This window comes from Pectinophora gossypiella, chromosome 11 (assembly GCF_024362695.1).
Source record: "Pectinophora gossypiella chromosome 11, ilPecGoss1.1, whole genome shotgun sequence".
Lineage (NCBI taxonomy): Eukaryota > Metazoa > Arthropoda > Insecta > Lepidoptera > Gelechiidae > Pectinophora > Pectinophora gossypiella.
This window is the reverse complement of record NC_065414.1, coordinates 12,671,500-12,680,259: the sequence shown is the minus strand read 5'-3', so window position 1 is coordinate 12,680,259 and position 8,760 is coordinate 12,671,500. Positions and strand designations below refer to the sequence as shown.

The window sequence follows — 8,760 nt, the reverse complement described above, 5'->3', positions numbered from 1 at the left end:
CAGTAACGGCCTCCGTGGTCCAGTGGTTGAGCGTTGGGCTCACGATCAGGAGGTCCCGGGTTGGAATCCCGGACATTACATGCTGATCACCTGATTGTCCGAAAATAAGATGATCCGTGCTTCGGAAGGCACGTTAAGTCCCGGTTACTATTTACTGATGTAAGTGAGTAATCGTTACATCGCACCCCCCGTGGAAAAACGCAGTAAGTGGACTAGCGACATTTTTTTTTTATTGCACCATTCAATTTAGCGTACACGAATACACCTTCTCACAAATTTTCATTACGATATCAGTAAAAATGAAGAAAATATTACAAAAATAATGAAATTGTGCAACATTGATAAAAATATTTTTCCCCCATAATAAGAAAGTAAGTATAAATACATGATTTTTTTTTCTAATTTTCCCATATAGTAAAGTCATAATAACACTTACGTCGATTTTACACGAAAGTTTTTTAGGATGGTCGAGTCGTAAGTAAACGTACTGACATGTTTCACGACATTATACGACACGACAATGGTTGTACGTCTAGTTACTTCGTTCTTTCACGAATCTTGTAGCGTTACTTTTTGGTGTAACTCCAGCTACTTGCCTATTCTGCGAATCTTTTAGCGTAACGGTTTGGTGTAAATATAAATACGTAGTTTTTTCCAAGCAAGGTTTGATATTACTATTACGTTATTTCATTTAACTTCATTTTTCGATGACATATTTTACACTATACTCTTCGTAAATATGAATACAATTCTTTTAAAGGCAATAATTTGAATCATTTGTCGTGTTATTCTAATTACCTACAAATATATACTACTTATTAATGTCCTAAATAAATATACTTAGTTATCACTAGCGTAAATCCCTACGTTTTATTTGGTTGCTGTACTTACGCCGCGCCGGCGATATTAGAGAGGTATTACATCTATCCACCAATTTTTTGTCAATCTCGACTTTTTATTCAACCAAAAATCGACCCTATTATTACTGTACTGTGATCGTTATTTGTAGGGTCGTATGCTGATCGTGGTTTTATCACGGTAAAACAAAGATCACCCATAGACAAAATTATTGCCGACGAAGTTTATAAAAAAACGACCTTATTAATATTTCACTGTGATCGTTATTTGTAGAGTGAAAGCTGATTGTCTATTTGTGATCGTGGTTTTACCACGGTATTCCGTCAGTCAGCATACGACCCTACAAATAACGATCGCATTGTAGTAATAAATAAGGTCGATTTTTGTTAGAATGTTGGATAGATGTAATAATTATCTCTCTATTTAATTTGTTCATGGTGGCTACTCGAAGCGTGCATATCTTTGTGTGGAAGTAAAAAACCCAAGGATTATACGTATGCTCAACTTGGACAAAATCAAAGATGGTGAGTAATTATTTACTTATAAATAGACTAGCTAGATTTTAGGTAAGTACCTATTACCTTACCTACTTAGTATATTACTATTTATTAGACTATCCATACTAATATTATAAATGCGAAAGTAACTCTGTCTGTCTGTCTGTCTGTCTGTCTGTCTGTCTGTCTGTCTGTCTGTCTGTTACTCTTTCACGCCTAAACGGCTCAACGGATTTTGATGAAATTTGGTATGGTGATAGATGATAACCTAGAAATGGTCATAGGCTATAAATAATCACGCCATCGTTCTTAGGGGGTAGGCAGTTGGCAGATAACTAAATTGATTTAGTGATTTGTAGTCGTTTTTGTTGGGACTTTTGCTCTTTCACGTCTAAACGGCTGAACGGATTTTAATGAAATTTAGTAAGGTAATAGTTGGTTATCTAAAAACGGTTGTACGATCAAATTGATCACGTCATCGTACTTAGGGGGTAGGAAGTAGGCAGAAAACTGAATTGAGTTAGTGATTTTTTTATGGTTTTTGCTGGGAGTTTTGTCTATCATGCCTAAACGGCTCAACGGATTTTGATGAAATTTAGTTAGCTGATAGATAGTAATCTAGAAAAGGATATGGCCTATTAATATTTATGCTATCGTACTTAAGGCGTAGGCAGTAGACAAAACTAGGTTAGTAATTTTTAATTGTTTGTTTTAAAAGTTTGCCTCATTCACGCCTTAACGTCTGAACGGAATTTTATAAGACTTGGTTAATTTAAAGATAGGATCTTAGGCACGGACACAGGCTACTTTTTATGGCGGGAAAATACCTCATTCCCGCGGAAATCTAGATTTCGTGATCGTGTCAACAAGCGCATGACGCCATAGCTACTGGAATGATTTCGATGTTTTTTTTTAAACTGAGTGACCTCAAGTTAGTATTTGATCACTTTTCTAACTTAGAGGGTAGGTAGGCGCCATAATTTAGGGAATTTATGATAAAATTTTGATGCAACTGTCTTTATTAAACAGTTATATCTCATTCCTACAGGAACCTACACATAGCTATAGCTAGCTATCTATTAACATTAAAACTCTTTCTAGAATCACATTACGCCAATTAATTGATCTGATTTGTATAAGTTTTTTTATTCAACTGACTGTTACATTACATACAGATAAAATCTAATTACTTACACCACATAATTAATATAGTACTACATGACTAGCTACGCTTTAAACTTGAGGAGGTAATTCGATAGACATTTATACGAACCTTAAGCCCAGTAATCAATCATAGTAATAAGGTAATACTCATTTTAGACAAAGAAACGGATAGGTAATCAGTTCGTCAACGAAATTATAACACCTACACTTAGTTTGTTTACTATTTAACGAGGGAAAATAATCCTTACTAATATTATAAATGCGAAAGTAACTCTGTCTGTCTGTCTGTCTGTTACGCTTTCCCGCTTAAACCTCTCAACCGATTTTGATTAAATTTGGCACAGACAATCTTTAGACCCTGAGAAAGGACATAGGATACCTTTTATTGCGAAAAGAAGGGACGAAGAGATTGAAATAGGGGTTGAAAGTTTGTATGGGATATTTTAATTTTAAAATATAAATCCATGAAACTTTATATTTAAGCACTTGATAAAAAATAATTAAACATTTGTTCTAGCGTTGCTGAAATTTCGACCAGTGAGGGGGTGAAATGAGGGTTGAAAGTTTGTATGGGAGTTCGTCATTTTTGGGGATAAAACCACGAAACTTTATATTTAGGAACTTGATAAGAAATAAAAAAACAATTTGTTAAAGCGTTTTTGAAAATTCGATCTTTGAGGGGATGAAATAGGTGTTGAAATTTTTTATGAGGTTCGTCATTTTTCAAGATAAAAATATTAAATTTTGTGTTTAGGCACTAAATAACAAACAAAAAATCGTTTGTTCAAGCATTTTGAAATTTTTACCAGTATGGGGGTGAAATACGGGTTGAATGTTTGTATGGGTATTCGTCATTTTTGAAGATAAAACCATGAAACTTGGTACGTAGGTCTCTTAGGATGTGCAGAGTTTTTCAACAAACGGATTTTCCGAAATTCGAACGGAACGGAACGGATTCGGAACGGGAACTACGAAGCCAAACTTTTTGTATACAAAATATTAACCACTGAACCTAGGAACATGATATTTAGTAGTTTTGGGTGTATCAAGTTAAAAAAATTTGGCTTTTGTAGATAAAGTTCCTTTTAACGAATACTCTGCATCGCCACCACTGCCGTCGGTCGTCGTTCGTCGTCGCGCACATTCGCCGAAGTGTGGCGGCAGTCAACGGCGCTGTCTTGTGGTGGGGGAGCGCACGTGGTGTATACGTGGCCTGCTCGCGAGTGTCGAGTCCAAACAATTTCTACATTTTAACAAATAATAACAAAATAGCAAACGTTGTGTACAAAAAAGTTTTAAATTAGGTCATTTTAAAATATTTTTGCACACAACGTGACGCTGACCCCTGTAAGTGTCTTGGACATAAGGGACCGATAAATATTCCTAGGTAATTTCTGCCACTCAATGGAATACATAGGTACTTTATAACGACTGTAAACAGATATTTTTTATTTTTTTTAAATATACCTACTTACTCTCTTTTAATCACATGCTATACCGTTCCTTTTATATAATCTATATCTATACTTATAATAAATCTGTAGAGAGGTCAATTCTGTACATTAAATATTTTTTCAAAATAACTATCAGGGGATGATAAGTGGTCGATACTGATGCCAAAAATGCAATCAGTAAAATTTTTGTCTGTCTGTCTGTCTGTCTGTCTGTCTGTCTGTCTGTCTGTCTGTCTGTATGTTCCTTATAGAAACAAAAACTACTGGACGGATTTTAATGAAACTTGGTACAATTATTCTTCACACTCTTGGACAGGTTATAGTATACTTTTCATCACGCTACAATCAATAGGAGCAGAGTAGTGAAGGGAAATCCTTTTGTATGAAAAATCTAAACCACTCAAGTTAGACGTTTGAAATTTGGCATGCAGGTACCTTAGATACCGTAGAGGTACACTAAGAAAGGAATTCCCGAAATTCCCACGGGAACGGGAATTAGCGGGAAAATACTTTTGTATGAAAAATGTAAACCACTCAAGTTAGACGTTTGAAATTTGTCATGCAGGTACCTTAGGTACCGAGGAGGTGCATTAAGACAGGAATTCCCGAAATTCCCACGAGAACGGGAATTAGCGGGAAAATCCTTTTGTATGAAAAATCTAAGCCACTCAAGTTAGACGTTTGAAATTTGTCATGCAGGTACCTTAGGTACCGTGGAGGTGCACTAAGAAAGGCATTCCCGAAATTCCCACGGGAACGGGAATTAACGGGAAAATCCTTTTGTATGAAAAATCTAAACCATTCAAGTTACATGTTTGAAATTTGGCTCGCAGGTACCTTAGATACCGTAGAGGTGCACTAAGAAAGGAATTCCCGAAATTCTCATGGGAACGGGAATTAGCGGGAAAATCCTTTTGTATGAAAAATCTAAACCACTCAAGTTAGACGTTTGAAATTTGGCATGCAGGTACTTTAGTAAACTTAAAGCTTAGTTGCAACAGGATATTACAAAATTCCCACGGGAACGGTAGTTAGCGGGAAAAAACATTTGTATGAAAAAAATCAAATCTAAATAAAAGGAGAAACTGACTGACTCAGTGACTGACATATCAACGCACAGCCTGAACGGCTAAACGTAGGCATTTGAAATTTGGAAGGGACATAGCTTAGGTACCGTAGAGGTACACTAAGAAAGGAATTCCCGGAATTCCCACGGGAACGGAAATTAGCGGGAAAATCCTTTTGTATGAAAAATCTAAACCGCTTAAGTTAGACGCTTGAAATTTGGCATGCAGGTACCTTAGTTAACTTAAAGCTTAGTTGCAACAGGTTATTGCAAAATTCCCACGGAAACGGGAGTTAACGGGAAAAAAACATTTGTATGAAAAAATCGAAACCGCGTAAGATAGATGTTTTCAATTCAATTAAATTATTTATTGCATTCCATGTAGTACAATGGGGTGTTACATAGGCATAGGAACTAAAACATGGACCCTGTAGGGCACAGCATAGTTGAAGGGAAGAGAGGAAGTGTGTATTAAAATTAAAACTCAATGAACAATCAATTAAAAAAAAAATCAATTCAATCAATTAATTCAATCTAGCATGCATGCATACCTTAGTAAATATAAAGTTTATTTTTGGCTGTAATATTTTGAAAAATGGGAGTTATTAGGAAAAAAATTGTATGAAAAAATCTAAACTGCATAAGTATGCACTCCCACACACACAAAGATCTCTCTCTTATATAACACGCCACGCGGACGAAGTCGCGGGCAAAAGCTAGTTAATATTATAAATATTTTGTTTTGTAAGGTTTACACAGAAGCATCAACTGTAGTATTTCGGCGTGGTTGTGAATAATCTACCTAGTTATATAAGTTAACTTTTGCAAAAACACCCTTGATTTTGTTGTTATTTGTTCGCTTGAGTTTGATATGCATTTTATTATTAACGCATTGGTACTAACCTTCTATTTAATACCTAAATAACGATAAAATATCTAGGTTTGTGTCTAATTATTAGGGTGATTTGGTAATGGGTCCTTTTTATTTCTTAACGTCCATTATGTACCTACCTACAAACAATGTATTTAAACCATTGTTACAATTAACAGATTCCACTAATACTGCAACCCAATCCAGTACAACCCAGTGGAAGAATGACCAGAAATGCAAAAATATTTCAAGAAACTATGGGATATTTTCTCGTCGTAGTCAACATGAGACACATTCTCTTCAAGGTTCGTATGTACCTATCCGTATCCTACTAAAGTCGAGTAAACTTCTCCTTCTCTCGTGTGGGTTGAGACAATTGACTGACCTCATCTACCTTGGTATCAGGGTTACTACGGAGCCGCCATAGGTCCTTGACATGCCTCATGTAACGACGACACACCTGCATACTTATTTAAGCCGCAACCGACTGCCTAACATGCCCTCCGACGCACAGATCATCTTACTTTTGGGCAATCCGGTAACCAGACTGCAATGTCCTAGTGATCTCGCCGCTCGGCTGCGTTATGGGTGTCACTTTGAGTACTTATGTATGTCGGTAATTAAGAAATAGTACTAATTTTAAAATTAATATTAGTACCATTTCTGATTTACGACTTGGCCGGGAAGATAAGCAGCTGAAAACGTTCCATGTTTTGTATGCCGGAATATCCTTTCAGTATTTGTATTCTAGATTGATATAGGTATTTACCTACTAACCTGGAAGCGGCGCGTGGTAAAGTTTCTCTGAAATAGTCAGTGCCTGTGTATTTGTGGTATAATTATTCTGTTATTTTCCTCTTATCATAACAACCACAAATATTTTTGATTTGCTTAATGTAGTTTTTTCTAGAGTTATCTCTTATGCAAACCAACTGGCTTTTATGGGGTTTTAGCCAAGTTGCAAACGATTAAGTGCGTAAAACGACAGTGACAGTGATTTGAGAGATTGACATGTAATCACATACATTTTTATCACTGACACTGTCGCTTTTTTGGATACGTTGGAAAATTGGCTCATCTCTAAGCTTACTATAATAGGTATTAATGGTTATTTTTCTTTTTAGTAATTTATTATCATACTTAATAGTTTTTTATATTTTGTCATTTGCAGGTTCTACCGAAAAGCAAAGAGGGGGTGATCGGAAAGGAGCAAAATGTTCAAGAAAACTCTTAATGACTAACTAAAAATGAAGGTTTTTCTAATAAAGGCAAGTGCCAAAATGTACCGTATAAATATATTTTGTGATTATGCATATAATAATTAATAAACGTTTTAAAATTCAAAGTTAGATTTTAATTACAAATATAAATAACACCCTGATTGATTGATTGAAAACTGAAAACGCATGCGGGTCAAACGGCTTTCGGCACAGCTAGTAAATAAATATTCATTTTTTTAAAACAAATTAGAATAAACACTTAATTTAACACTGATTTTATTTATTTCAATATACAGGCCCAAAAGTTCACGTTCAAAATGAAAAATTTGATAGAGGGGCTCATTAGCCACCAGAAACACCCCCATGTATGTTCAGCGATTATTTACGGTTTAGGAGATCTGACCCATTTTACACCTTTTTCTTGATTTTCTATCTTACTTCAGAAATCATCATTTTGTCGCTATCCCTTTCTTAATAATTCAATTTTTTTCTTTCTAATTTCTAATTATTTTGCTTCATAACTATACCTAAGGATGTGTATCGCTAGGTGAAAAAATAAAAACAGTCGAATGAAAGATAAAAAGTCATTGGAAGTTGGAATTCAAAGTGAGAATTCGTCTAAATTGTTACAATTGTTAAAACTTCGCCGAAGAATAATAAACACATGAGATTGTCATGAACCCTGAAAGTGTTTTTAAAAACTGTTCCATTTAATAGGCTTTTAGACACATCCAAAAAAGTACCCTTAATAGGGTCATCATCATCAGCCGTATGACGCCCACTGCTGGGCATAGGCCTCTCCCAAGGATCTCCACGACGATCGGTCCTGCGCTGCCCGCATCCAGCGGCTTCACGCGACCTCCTGGGCATAAAACTAAGTAATTAGCCCTCAAAGATTTTAAGACAGAAAGATTTTATTTTAGTATCTCATAGTATGTATGTAGTAACGGTTTGGGGATACCCAAACTTTTTCCTTAATTACAATATGAATACCAAAAGTGACTGCAAGTTTTGTCTTCAGACTGTTGCTATGTCTACCCTGTTAGCGATTATGAGCGTGATTTTTTATTGAAAATGTGTCTTTGAGCACCTTTAACAACGTTAGAAAGAAGCAGCTACCTACATTGTATGAGAATGTAATTTTTCCTTCAAATCTGTCTATCTTGCAATCTTTGAGGTCTAATTACTTAGTTTTTTGCTTCTATTAGGGGTACTTTTTTGGATGTGTTTAAAAGCCTATTAAATGGAGCAGTTTTTCAGAGATACTTACTTTCAGCGTCCATGCCAATCTCATGTGTTAAATTATTCTTCGGCGAAGTTTTAACAACTGTGACAATTTTGGTCCAATTCTCACTTTGACTTCCAATAACTTTTTTTTTATCTTTGATTTGACTGTTTTATTTTTTTACCTAGCGGTATATGTCTTTAGACATAGTTATGAAGTATAATAAGATAATTATGAAGTAAGGGATAGCGACAAAATGATGATTACTGCAGTAAGCTAGAAAATCTAGAAAAAAGGTACAAAATAGGTCATATCTCCTAAACTATAAATAATAATAAATAATGGCTGAACATACATGGGGGTGTTTCTAGTAGCCAATGAGCCACTCTATCTAATTTTTCATTT

The 8,760-nt window shown here is 35.2% G+C and overlaps 1 long non-coding RNA gene across 1 annotated transcript; it reads left to right on the top strand.

The window, feature by feature from the left end:
• The first annotated feature begins 1,238 nt into the window (after positions 1–1,238).
• LOC126370633 (uncharacterized) lies at positions 1,239–7,216 on the top strand. The gene is made up of 3 exons (XR_007566896.1): positions 1,239–1,382; positions 6,090–6,215; positions 7,082–7,216. It is a non-coding gene; the product is annotated as an uncharacterized LOC126370633 (long non-coding RNA).
• The last annotated feature ends 1,544 nt before the right edge of the window (positions 7,217–8,760 follow it).